The 13160-nt window shown below is 48.4% G+C and overlaps 1 non-coding gene and 3 pseudogenes across 1 annotated transcript; all 4 read left to right on the top strand.

Moving 5' to 3' along the window:
* The first annotated feature begins 174 nt into the window (after positions 1-174).
* On the top strand, positions 175-293 carry LOC143964948 (5S ribosomal RNA; annotated as a pseudogene).
* A 325-nt stretch (positions 294-618) lies between these two features.
* On the top strand, positions 619-737 carry LOC143965325 (5S ribosomal RNA; annotated as a pseudogene).
* Positions 738-845: 108 nt separating this feature from the next.
* On the top strand, positions 846-964 carry LOC143965245 (5S ribosomal RNA). The gene has a single exon (XR_013271603.1). It is a non-coding gene; the product is annotated as a 5S ribosomal RNA (ribosomal RNA).
* Positions 965-1071: 107 nt separating this feature from the next.
* On the top strand, positions 1072-1190 carry LOC143964727 (5S ribosomal RNA; annotated as a pseudogene).
* Positions 1191-13160: the final 11970 nt, after the last annotated feature.

The raw sequence follows: 13160 nt of genomic DNA, 5'->3' as shown, positions 1-13160 counted from the left end.
GGTAAGACGGAGCAAAAAGCTTAAGCAGCCATCCTCTCTCTAGGCAAGCCACGCCCTACCGGCTTTTTTTTTTTATATGTTGTTGACGTCGACGACCTGTTTTATTTTTCTACTTGTTTGCCGAGGTGACCATCTTGGCGTTTGTCAAGAGGGTTGAGAGTGGACAGCACGATCACCTATGGCCACATCACCCTGAATGCACCCGATCTCGTCTGATCTCTGATGCTAAGCAGAGTCGGGCTTGGTTAGTACCTGGATGGGAGACAGCCTGGGAATACCATGTGCCGTAGGCTTTTTTTTAATATGTTATTGGCGTCAACGACCTGTTTTATTTTTCTGCTTGTTTGCAGAGGTGACCATATTGGCGTTTGTCAAGAGGGTTGAGAGTGGCCAGCAAGATCGCCTACGGCCCCATCACCCGGAATATGCCTGATCTCGGATGCTAAGGAGGGTTGGGCATGCTTAGTACCTGGATAGGAGACCGCCTGGGAATACCAGGTGCCGTAGGCTTTTTTATAATATGTTGTTGACTTTGACGACCTGTTTTATTCTTCTGCTTGTTTGTCGAGGTGACCATCTTGGCGTTTGTCAAGAGGGATGAGTGTGGCTGACAAGTTTGCCTACGGCTACATCATCCTGAAACTACTCGATTTTGTCTGATCTTGAATGCTAAGCAGGGTCAGGCTTGGTTAGTACCTGGATGGGAGACCGACTGGGAATACCAGGTGCCGTAGGCTTTTTTTAAATATGTTGTTGGCAACGACGACATGTTTTATTTTTCTGCTTGTTTGCTGAGGTGACCATCTTGACGTTTGTCAAGAGGGTTTAGAGTGGCTAGCAAGTTCGCCTACGGCCACATCACCCTGAATGCTCCCAATCTCGTCTGATCTCGGATGCTAAGCAGAGTTGGGCCTGGTTAGTACCTGGATGGGAGACCGCCTGGGAAAACTAGGTGCCGTAGGCTTCTTTTTTAATATGTTGACGTCGACTGCCTGTTTTTTTTTTTTTGCTTGTTTGCAGAGGTGACCATCTTGGCGTTTGTCAAGAGGGTTGAGAGTGGCCAGCAAGATGTCCTATGGCCACATCACCCTGAATGCACCCAATCTCGTCTGATCTTGGATGCTAAGCAGGATCAGGCCTGGTTAGTACCTGGATGGGAGACTGCCTGGGAATACCAAGTGCCGTAGGCTTTTTTTTATTTGTGCTCTGAGACTCTTATAACTGATTAAATGGGAATGACAGATACTGAAAGAATGTGACCTGAAGTTGTGCCGTGGTCACGTGGTCAGTATGCCTAAAAGGGGGCATTCCTAAGTAATACTAAAAAAGAAAACAGGATAAAAACAAAAAGGGGGAAGGGAGGGTGGGACAACCTCTGGAAACATCCGACAGGGCAGGGAGGAACCGAGGCCGTCTTATAACGACGAGGCTCCTCCCACAAATGACGGCGGGCCTACGTTCCGCCTCCCCACTTGTCCTCAGAGACTCTTATAACAATGATGAAATGGGAATGACAGCTACTGAAAGAAAGTGACCTGAAGGTGTGCCGTGGTCACGTGGTCAGTATGCCTAAAAGGGGGCAAAAAGTACATCAGACAGGGAGATGAAAATACAAAGTTTATTCATCCTGAACCAATCAATCAGTCGAATGAAGAAACGCTTGGGACATCTCTGTTACCAGCTCCGGGATGTACCTGGCATAGCATTAATACCTCTACCTACCCAATCTCTTATTGATATGCACGGGGACCCCCTGACGTGAAGCTGCAGAGGCTGCCCCGATCCTAAAGGAGTGACCCGAGTAGGACTTGGGGTTGAGCCCCAAATTCCCCAAAAGTGTGCAGCAGTATTTGATGAAAAGTGATGATGTGAGCGGGGTTAAAGGGCAAAAGAGGACCATCCCTGGGTTGTCCTGCCAACTGGAGCAACAACAGATCAAAAACCATGACCGGGCACCAACTAGAATTGATCCTGAAAAACCTGATATCTGTGCCGGGCCCAATCTGTTGCGTCTTACAAACCTCTAAATGTAATAAAAAATTATCAGGATACCTAACTGTTAAAAGTGAAAGTAGAGAGTAAATACAAATGTAGTGTAAACGTAGTAGAAACTCTACATACTCACTCACAGGGGCGTTTCTTAATGAATAGCAAAGTCTTTGTGTAATATGTGAATCAGTATCCCTTCTCCATATGAGGGTGTGTATAGCGGAGATATGTATTTCTTATCCAAGGCATTTCAAACGTACTTTCAGGAGTAGAAATTGAAGAATCCTTCGTCCGTTCAATAGTTGGTTTATTTTTCAGAAAGACAGGCAAAGACAAGATTGACATCTGGTAACATATGGCATGGTGATGGCCTCAGAAGGAGGATAGGGTCTTCTGATCTACATTCTCCAAAGTGTAGAATCCTTTCTCTTCCCACCAATCCTCCCTTTCCTATAACCCTAGTCCATTCTTATACTGTTTCAAGATGTTATGTCAGCATATCCTAATAACACCCACATTTGCATATATACCCAATATGGTTCAGTCTATAGATAAGTAGCATAACTCCACCCATTGTTCTGACTAGTAACTCAAAAATAGAAATACCTACTCAGCAAATCCCCTCCTCCCTATATGATCTGCTGTTGTGTGACCTTCAGAAACCATCACTTACCACCGAACATATAACTTACATATATTTTCAGAAACTTTTATGATTTAAAATATTAATTACCTCAAAAACTTGTAACACTAACTAATTGATTAATGATCAGAGTGTGGCAGAGTGCCCCCTTACACATACACTATATTGTCAAAAGTATTGGGACGCCTTCACACATGAACACACACGAACTTTAATGGTGTATAGAGTACAGGGATTAAGAGCAAGCAATAAACAAAACAGAAGCAGAGAAATAAAACAGGTCGTCGATGCCAACAACATATAAAAAAAATCCCACAGCACCTAGTTTTCTCCGGCAGTCTCCCATCCAGGTACTAACCAGACCCATCCCTGCTTAGCATCCGAGATCAGACGAGATAGGGCGCGATAGGGCGCATTCAGGGTGATGTAGCTGTAGGCCATCTTGCTGGTCACTCTAAACCCTCTTGACAAATGCCAAGATGGTCACCTCGGCAAACAAGCAAAAAAGAAACAGGTCGTCGATGCCAACAACATATTAAAAAAAAGCATACGGCACCTTGTATTCCCAGGTGGTGACCCTGCTTAGCATCCGAGATCAGATGGTATCGGGCGCATTCAGGGTGATGTGGCCATAGGGGATCTTGCTGGCCACTCTCAACCCTCTTGACAAATGCCAAAATGGTCACCTCGGCAAACAAGCAAAAAAGAAACAGGTCGTCGACGCCACCAACATATTAAAAAAAAAAGCCTACGGCACCTGGTATTCCCAGGTGTTGTCCTATCCAGGTACTATCCAGGCCAGACCCTGCTTAGCATTAAAGATCTGACAAGATCAGGTGCATTCGGGGTGATGTCGCCGTAAGCAACCTTGCTGGCCTCTCTCAACTCACTTGACAAACGCCAAGATGATCACCTCGGCAAACAAGCAGAAAAATAAAACAGGTCGTCGATGCCAACAACATATTAAAAAAAAGCCTACGGCACTCGGTTTTCCTAGGCGGGGAGATAGTCTGCCCAAAGACGGTTGGTGGAGACCAGGAGGTTTTGGTTTCGGGCTTATGATTTGGGTGTAAGATAAGAAGATCTGTCTTTGATTCGTTCAGCTGGAGGGAGTTAGTGGTCATCCAGTCCTCTATTGATTTGAGGCAGTTTTCAAGTTGTTGTTGGTGATCTTTTTTTCAATTGATCCGGAAATAAAGTTGCGTGTCGTCAGCGTAAGAGTGGAAGCAGAGATCTGAGCATCTGATGATTTGAAGGAGTGGGCGAATGTAAATGTTGAAGAGAACGGGTGACAAAGGAGAGCCTTGAGGGACTCCGCAGGTGACTGCCTGAGTTTCGGAGAGGAATTTTACTAGTTTCACTGTCTATGATCGATTTCCTAGCAAGGACGCGAACCATTGGAGATCTATGTCTTGGACTCCGGCTACTTCTGTGAGGCGGACGAGTAGAGTATTGTGATCTACTGTATCAAACGCTGCACTTAGATCTAGCATACTAGGAGACACGGCTCTCCGTCATCTGCTGCTTCGAGAGCGTCGTCCGAAATCTTGAGGAGAGCTGTTTCTGTTCCATGACCCGGACGGAAGCCTGATTGCAGCGGGTCCAGGAGTTTGTGAGTATCCAGGTGGAGTTGTAGCTGATGTACTACAGCTTTCTCCATGATCTTAGAAATGCTGTTGAGGCTTGTAATTGGCCTACGGTTGTTTGGATCCTGAGGGTCCAGGTTTGGTTTCTTGAGTAGAGGTTTGACAATGCCTTGTTTGAGGATGCTGGGAACAATCCCTTCGTGAAATGATCGGTTTCTAAGGTGGGTTATGGTTGGAGCCACGATGTCGGAGCATTCTTTCAGTCGTTTTGTGGGGATGATGTCAATAGGTGAGGTACTGTCACGCAGTTTATTAATGGTGTTTTTTGCGGTGTCTACGGTAATTGGGGATAGTGAAAATTTTGGCGGTTGTGGTATGTTGGTGCAGACATCCTCTTTATGTATTTGCTGGCTGAGGTTGGATGTTTTCTTCTGACAGATTGTTTCCCAGATGGTTTTGACTTTATCAATGAAAAAATCCGACAGTTTGTCACAGTAATCCTGGGATTCACTTTCTGGGGGTTCTAGGCACACCGGATTCATTGATTGATTAACCAATTTAAACAGTTCCCGTGGTTGGTTTGCGGCCGTTGAGATTGTATATGAGAAGTGGTCCTTTTTGGCTTTGAAGATTGCTTTCTGATAATTCTCTGTGAGACCTCTTGAGAGCCTTTTAGCGTTACCTCCAAAACCACAATTCTGCTCCCGAGTCAGACTCCCCTATTTGACACCTATCCTACCTAAGTAAATCTAGCTACTTGTATCAGCCATGCCAATCAAGCGTAATAGTGCCACCAAGCTGGCCACCAGTCTAACTGCAAAAATTATATCACTGAATGTCAAAGACTTGAATACCCCGGAAAAACGCTCCCAAACCCTCCTTAAGATGCAGAAACACAAAGCCAATATCGTATTCCTTCAAGAAACTCACTTCCGCTCTAATGCCATTCCTAAAGTGTTTAGTCGCCATTTCCCTATAGTATACCATGCTACGAACCTATTAGCCAAAACAAAACAAAACAACAACAAACAAAGGGTGTGGCCATTCTGATACACAAAAATTGTCCATTCCAGTACACCGACATGCAATCCGATAAAGAAGGCAGGTTCCTCTTTCTAAAAGGCTCCTACGCAGGCCGAACCATTACCCTTGCAAACATACAGGGCCGGATTAACATAGGGGCTTGTGGAGCTGCAGCTCCAGGCCCCTCCCTCAATATAGGCCCATGCCAGTGGCTTATCAATATCTGTGTGCCTTCTTGAAAGAAGAGGAGCCCTCTGTGCACTGCACACATGGAGGAGACAAGTGTTAGTCACTGCAGCCAAGGCTTGTCTCTGCAGATGTCTGACTCCTATCACAAGATCTGTTACATTTAGTGATGTCCAGTTCATGAACGAATCGTTCTTTTGAATCGATTCTTTTCAGTGAACTGGATGAATCGATTCATCTGAGTGAACCGATTCGTTTGAAACAGTTCACTATGCACTCAGTACACAGTAGAGCAGGCCTGGTAATGTGATTCTAGAGTGAGAGACCTCAGCCCCTCCCTGCAACCAATCAGCTGACTCACAGCACAGTGACACTCAGGAACTGGATACAAACTTAAAACAAGAGTCAGGAGTACACAGTACACCGAGTTAAATAATCATACAAGTTACCGAGTTAAAGAATCATATCAGTTTTTAGAACCCAGTACACTGAAAGAACCACAAGTCACCACCAGTAAAACAATACACTAAACCAATGAGGTAGCAGCAGTGATAAGGTGGTACGGACAGCCTAAGGCCCTTTCACACTCGTGCGACTTGTCCTGCGACTTGAGACTGCAAAGTCACATGACAAGTCATAACCCGTGATTTCCTACGACTTCAGTTCATGTCTGTGCGACTTCAAAGTAGTTTTTGTACTACTTTTGTCTGACTTTGATGCGACTTGTGGCAGAGACCTCAAGATTACACAGACATTGCTTCAAGTCATGGCAAAAATCATGGCAAAAGCACTTGACTTTCAAGTGGCACAAGTGTGAAAATAGCCTTAACGATTGAATTTTCTTACCAGGGGTACTTCGCCCATGGTAGTGGTAGTAAAATCTGATCATCATTACTGCGCATGCGCTGTAAAGGCTACGGGCAAATCTGATGGCTATCAATGTTAACTGTGAAGTTGGCACATCAGAATGCAGTTCACATGCACAAAAACCCACTTTTCATTTAGGCTCCATTTCCACTTGTGCAACTTGTCCTGCGACTTTGTACTCTATGATTTCGAATGAGTATTATTCATATCTGTGCGACTTCAAAGTAGTCCCTGCACTACTTTGGTCCCACTTTGATGTAACTTGAGATCCATAGACCTCCGGAATACACAGGCATTGCTTTAAAGTCACATCAAAATTGCGGCAGAATTGTGCAACTTTCAGGCTGCGTTAGCCTAAAAAGCCTGAAAGTTGCACGATTCTGCCGCGACTTGAAGCAATGCCTGTGTATTCTGGAGGTTTAGGGACCTCAAAGTCACATTAAAATGGGACCAAAGTAGTGCAGGGACTATTTTGAAGTGGCTGTGACTTGAAGTCGCACAGATATGAATGGTACTCATTGGAAATCGGGTACTTCTTGTCATGCAACTTTGCAGTCCCAAGTCACAGGACAAGTTGCACAAGTGGAAACAGAGCCTAAATAAAAAGTGGGGTTTGTGTGCATGTGAACTGCATTCTGGGGCAACTTCACAGTTAACATTGCTATCCATCAAATTTGCGGAAACCTAGGCAAAGGGCCAGTTCACACTGCTGCATCGTGCAAAATCGCATGCAATTTGCACTGCAGTGCAAATCACAGGCGATGTCCGTGCAATGCGATTCCAGCCATACAGATAGTGTGGCTGAAATCGTATCGCATTTGGACTAAACTCGCACAGGACCCTTTTTTTGGTCCGCACCAGAATCGTATCGCATTGGCACCCATGTAATGCGATTCATGTCCAAACTGACACTTTTGCAGTGTGACATGCAAGCTGAAATGGGGGTGTCATTAACATTGTATGACATTCCCCAGCAGTTCGCATATGTCATTGTAAACTGTTGTGCGAGTCGGGTGCGATGCAGGAACCCGTAGTGGAATCGCAGGGTTCCCGCATCGCACAAGTGTGAACCCAGCCTAACACAGCTGTTTGAGTATCACCAACATTCATGACACTGAGCTAATGTGTGCTCTGCGCCAATCAACTAAATCAAAGTAAACCTCCCCAGGACCTGCCAACCTTCTGTGTGAATCACTCTTCTGATTTTAATCATTTAATGTGGTTGAATCAGAGCTTCGGTTCACTTGCTTGTCAGTAGACTCAGCAAGTGAACCGAAGAATCGATTCATTGAATCGGTTCATTTCAGTGAGCAGTTCGAAATGAACCGATTCACTTTAAAGATCCGGACTTCCCATCACTAGTTACACTCACACAGATCCTCTGTGTTTGGGAGCTGTCTGGGGGAGGGGCGCTAATGTTGGCCTAACCAGCAGGAGCCTGGGAGGAAGGACATCTCCCATGCTGTTGACATAAGGTTAGTAAATTTGTTAGGGAGGTGTTGTGTAATTATTGTGCTAGGGGATACACTGCTGATTCCCCCCATGTCATGTGCTCTCTTGTACCCAGTTCCCACCATGTCATGTGCTGTGCAATGCAGTGCCCACTATGTAATGTGCAGTGCCCACCATGTCATGTGCACTGCCCACCTTGTCATGTGCAGTGCCCACCATGTCATGCTGTGCCCACCATGTCATGTGCATTGCAGTGCCTACATGTAATGTGCTGTGCCCAGTATGTAATTTGCTGTGCCTTGCAGTGCCCACCATGTCATGTGCTGTTCCCACCATGTAATGTGCTGTGCCACCATGTCATGTGATGTACCATGCAGTGCCCGCCATGTCCTGTACTGTGCCATGCAGTGCCTGCCATGTAATATGCAGTGCCCACCATGTCATGTGCAATGCCCACCATGTCATGTGCTGTGCCATTCAGTGCCCACCATGTCATATGCTGCGCCTTGCACTGCCCACTATATAATTTGCTGTGTCCACCATGTCATGTGCTGTGCCATATAGTGATGCACTTTTTCTCACGGAAGGCGATTCCGGCTCTCTACTGGCATGTGGAAGGCAATGTCCTTGCCTCGCTGTAGAGGGCGGTCAGCGGTAAGGTGCATATTACCGGTGACTCATGGTCCAGCAGGCATGGACAGGGACGTTACCTGTCTTTCACGGCCCATTGGGTCACTCTTCTGGCAGCTGGGAAGGATGCAGGACAAGGTGCAGTAGTGTTGGTAAAATGCTACTATTGGTTGTGACACACCTCTCTCCTCCACCCCCCTCCTCTTGTTCTTCCTCCATGGCCTCTTCCAGTGCTCTGTCCTCAGAACCAGCGGTGCTCCGTAGGCATTCCAGGGGCTACGCAAGTACGCAGGCAAAACGATGCCATGCCGTGCTTGCGCTGGTTTGTTTGGGGGACAGGAGCCACACTGGGGCGGATGTTTTGTCAGCTCTGCAGGGGCAGGCCGAGAGGTGGTTGACGCCACGCCAGCTTAAGCCAGGAATGGTGGTTTGCGACAATGGCACCAACCTCCTCTCCGCCCTCCGACAGGGACAACTGACCCATGTGCCCTGTGTGGCTCACGTCCTTAACCTGGTGGTGCAGCGGTTCTTGGGTAGGTACCCGGGCTTTTCAGGATGTCCTGAAGCAGGCCAGGAATGTCTGTGTGCATTTCAGCCGATCATTTAATGCCTGTGCTCGGCTGGCTGAGCTCCAAAAGGAGTTGAACCTGCCCAAGAACCAGGTGGAACTCAACGTTGGCCATGCTGCAGCGGCTGCACACGCAGCAGAGGGCCATCAATGAGTACCTGTGCGACTACGGCACCAGGACAGGGTCAGGGGAGCTCGGTTTTTTCTCACCACGCCAGTGGGGCATGATCAGGGATGCATGCACTGTCCTGTCAACGTTTGCCTCTCAAGGCCCCCTTTATCCAGACAGTGTTCCTGCTGTGCCACCCATCACATAGGAAGAGGATGAGGAGGAGGAGGAGGATGATTGTGTCAGCATGGAGGTGGAGGCTGGCACTCAGCAGCAGCAGCAGTCTTGTAGGGATGACTTACAGTCCCAAGAAACCCATGGACTTGTACGTGGCTGGGAGGAGGTAGTTGCGGATCATGTTGTCCTTAGTGACCCAGAGCACTCCGGACCGAATGCCTCAGGTAACCTACGCTGCATGGCCTCCCTGATCCTGCAAAGCCTGCGGAAGGATCCTTGTATTCTTCGGATCAAGGAGGGGGACCATTACTGGCTGGCCACTCTCCTTGATCCACGGTACAAGGGTAAGGTTGTCGACCTTATCTTGCCATCGCAGAGGGAGCAGAGGATAAGACATCTCCGGGAGGCCTTGCAGAAAGGTCTGTGCAACGCGTTCCCAGAGACTGGGAGGTTACAAACTCCTGGTCCTGGACAATGTGTTGCTGAGGCTACAGTCAGAAGGAGCGGTGGAGAAGGTGGCCTTCTGACCGATGCTTTCAGACAATTTTTTAGTCTGCAGCCCCAAGGTATGATCGGTTCCAGCAACCATCGCCAGCATCTGATTTACATGGTGCAGGAATACCTAGGGGCAAGGTCAGGGTCTTGAGGATGGATCACAGGCCAGAGCTTGCACAGTATGCAATTGAGCTACTGGCCTGTCCTGCATCCAGCGTTCTTTCGGAACGCACCTTCAGTGCTGCTGGTGGCTTTGTTACCAATCACAGGGTGCGCCTGTCCACCGACTCAGTTGATCGACTGACCTTCATCAAGATGAATCAGTCTTGGATCACCCACAGCTACCAAGCACCTGAAGCTGATGTAACCGAATAATTTTTTTAGAAATATCACATCCCTTCAAGACTGCCTATGCTGATGCTGAGTGACTGTCCTGTTATGTTGATTGTCTATCCTCTTCCTCCTCTGCTGATCTGTTGGAAGAACATTTTTGGTTCTGGGTGATGCCACCAGCCCATTTTTCTGACCCTGTTTAACAGGGGCATGTAATTACAATTCTTGATATAATATTTCACAGGAGGGCCCGTTCCTGTGCCCATCCAGAGTAACTGTGAGGACTCACAGTGTTGTGGCACCAGCACTGTTCAACAATGGCATGTAATTACAATTCTTGATATAATCGTTCACAGCAGGGGCGCTCCAGCGCCCACCAAGAGTCACTTTGAGGGCTTACAATCTTGTGGCAAAACCAACACCTTGTTCCGCCATTTCTGCAGATTACTGGGCTGGACAGATTCTTGACCTCAACCCAATAGAACACCTTTGGGATGAATTAAAGCAGAGAATCCCGAGCCAAGCCTACTCGTCCACATCAGTGCCTGACTTAAAAAATGCTCTCCCTGGAAGAATGGTCAAACATTCCCAAAGACACACACCTAAACCTTGTGGTCAGCCTGCCCAGAAGAATTGAAGCTGTTGTAGCTGCAAAAGGGTGGGCCAACTCAATAGTGAATCCTCATTGACCACCAAGGGGAGACGTGCTGCCCATCATTGACCACCAAGGGGAGACGTGCTGCCCATCATTGACCACCAAGGGGAGACTTGCTGCCCATCATTGACCACCAGGGGGAGACGTGCTGCCCATCATTGACCACCAAGGGGAGACATGCTGCCCATCATTGACCACTAGGGATGAGCTTCGTGTTCGAGTCGAACATACGTTCGACTCGAACATCGGCTGTTCGTCCGTTCGGCGAAGTCCAAACATTTTGGTCCGTTCGCGCCAAATTCGCGTGGCGCTCACGGCCCACAATGCACTGCGATGGCGCAGTGCATTGCTGGCTCATGATTGACCAAGCATGCACTGTGACCCCGCATGCTTGGCCAATCGCAGCGCCAGCAGCGAGGAGAGCCATGATTGGCCACAGGCAGGATGCCTGTGGCCAATCATAGCTCAGGCTGTGTAGTGCACGCCCCACACTATATAAGGCCGCCAGCGCGGCGGCCTTGTGTAGTGTGTTGGCGTCTGAAGCAGTGGGTGTTCTGTGTACCTTCAACACAGTACACACCGATCGTTTTCGGACAATTTTCGATCTTGCTGTTGTGTAGTGGTTGTTGTCTGCGTGCCCTGACCGCAGTATACACCGCTATATTCACCTCACCTATATAGCTAGTGATCTATCTTTTATAATGGAGCTTGCAGTCAGTAGTGTTAGGAGCTAGTGCGTGCTGTCTGCGTGCTCTGTACCCAGTACATACCGCTATATCCACCTACATAGCTCTTCTCTATTTGAGCCCACTTGCCATCTGCAGGAGTTATTGGAAGTTGTGTGTGCCTCCAGCACAGCACAGTATACATCTGTATATACCCCTTTATCTCTGGTGTTCTATAATAAAGGCATCTGCAGAAGTTAGTGGGTGTTGTGTGCCTCTAGCACAATATACACTACCCAACTGCTTTTTTACCCAACTCCCTTCAGGCCATTACCATGTCTGGAAGGCCAGCAAGGAGAGGCAGACAGGCGCGAGCCGATAAAAGAGGGCAAGCAGGCTCTGTGTCTAGAGACAACAGTGCTGGTCGTGGACGCGGTGCATTGTCATCAGCACGTGGCCATGGGACACACTTGTCCTTCTTTTCGGCAGCTGGACATGTTGAGCTGCAACATGTCAATGACTTGGTAGAGTGGATGACCAAGCCATCTTCATCCTCCTCATCCTCTCTCACCCAGTCTCAGGGTACTAGCAAAGCAGCTGCCAACGCATCGTCTTCCCTCCTCTCAATGTCATCATCAGTGACTCCTTCCCTAGACCCACCACGTCCTCCTAAAGGAGTCTCCTGAACTCTTTGAGCACAGTGTTGGGTACATGCTCCAGGAGGATGCCCAGTGTTTTGTAGCCTCTGATGATGACACTCAGCTAGAGGAAGGCAGTAGCGTGAATGCAGAGAGAGGGGATGCTCAAGAAGGACAGCAATCTGGCAGTCATGTTCCACAAGCTGCAGCATACTGCCAGGTTTGCTACAGCGATGAAGAGGGAGAGGATGATGAGGGCACTGACTCCACGTGGGTGCCTGGTAGGAGCGAGGAGGAGGAGGAGGAGGAGGCACATGTCCAACGAGGCAGGATGCCCTCCGGGGGCCAGCTTAGGGGCAGCACACCGACTGAATCACACCGCAGAGCTCCGCCTGTGCAGGGTGCTGCCTCTGCGCATTATTCTAAAAGTTCTTTGGTGTGGGCCTTTTTTGAGACGAGTGCATCAGATCGCACCGCTGCTATTTGCAACATATGTCTCAAGCGTATCTCGCGTGGCCAAAACATCAGCCGCTTGGGCACCACATGCTTGACCAGACATATGTTGACCTGTCATGCAGCTCGTTGGCAAGCGTACCTCAAAGACCCACACCAAAGAACAAAGCGGCCCTCTCCTTGCTCCTCATCAGCTGGCATCTCCAACCCCACTAGACCTTCAGTCCTCTCTGAAACCTGCTCTGAGAGGAATGAAGGTGTAGAATTAGGTGTGTCACAGCCAAGTGCTTCCGGGCACTCTGCTAGCAGTACACCCACATCCGATTATAGCAGGCAAATGTCCCTGCCCCAGCTGCTGGACCGGCGAAAGAAGTTCACTCCCAGCCATCCACATGCCCAGCGGTTGAATGCTAGCTTGCCTAAATTGCTAGCACTTCAACTGCTGCCTTTTCAGTTGGTAGACTCGGCCCCCTTCCGTGAGTTTGTACAATGTGCGGTTCCTCAGTGGCAGGTCCCCAAACGCCACTTTTTCTCACGGAAGGCGATTCCGGCTCTCTACCGGCATGTGGAAGGCAATGTCCTTGCCTCGCTGGACAGGGCGGTCAGCGGTAAGGTACATATTACCGCTGACTCATGGTCCAGCAGGCATGGACAGTGACGTTACCTGTATTTCACGGCCCATTGGGTCACT

Source organism: Lithobates pipiens, unplaced genomic scaffold (genome assembly GCF_037356315.1).
Source record: "Lithobates pipiens isolate NorthernLeopardFrog02 unplaced genomic scaffold, aLitPip1_a1.2 Scaffold_8, whole genome shotgun sequence".
Classification (NCBI taxonomy): domain Eukaryota; kingdom Metazoa; phylum Chordata; class Amphibia; order Anura; family Ranidae; genus Lithobates; species Lithobates pipiens.
The sequence above is the reverse complement of the archived record's forward strand: the minus strand, read 5'-3'. Positions and strand labels throughout refer to the sequence as shown.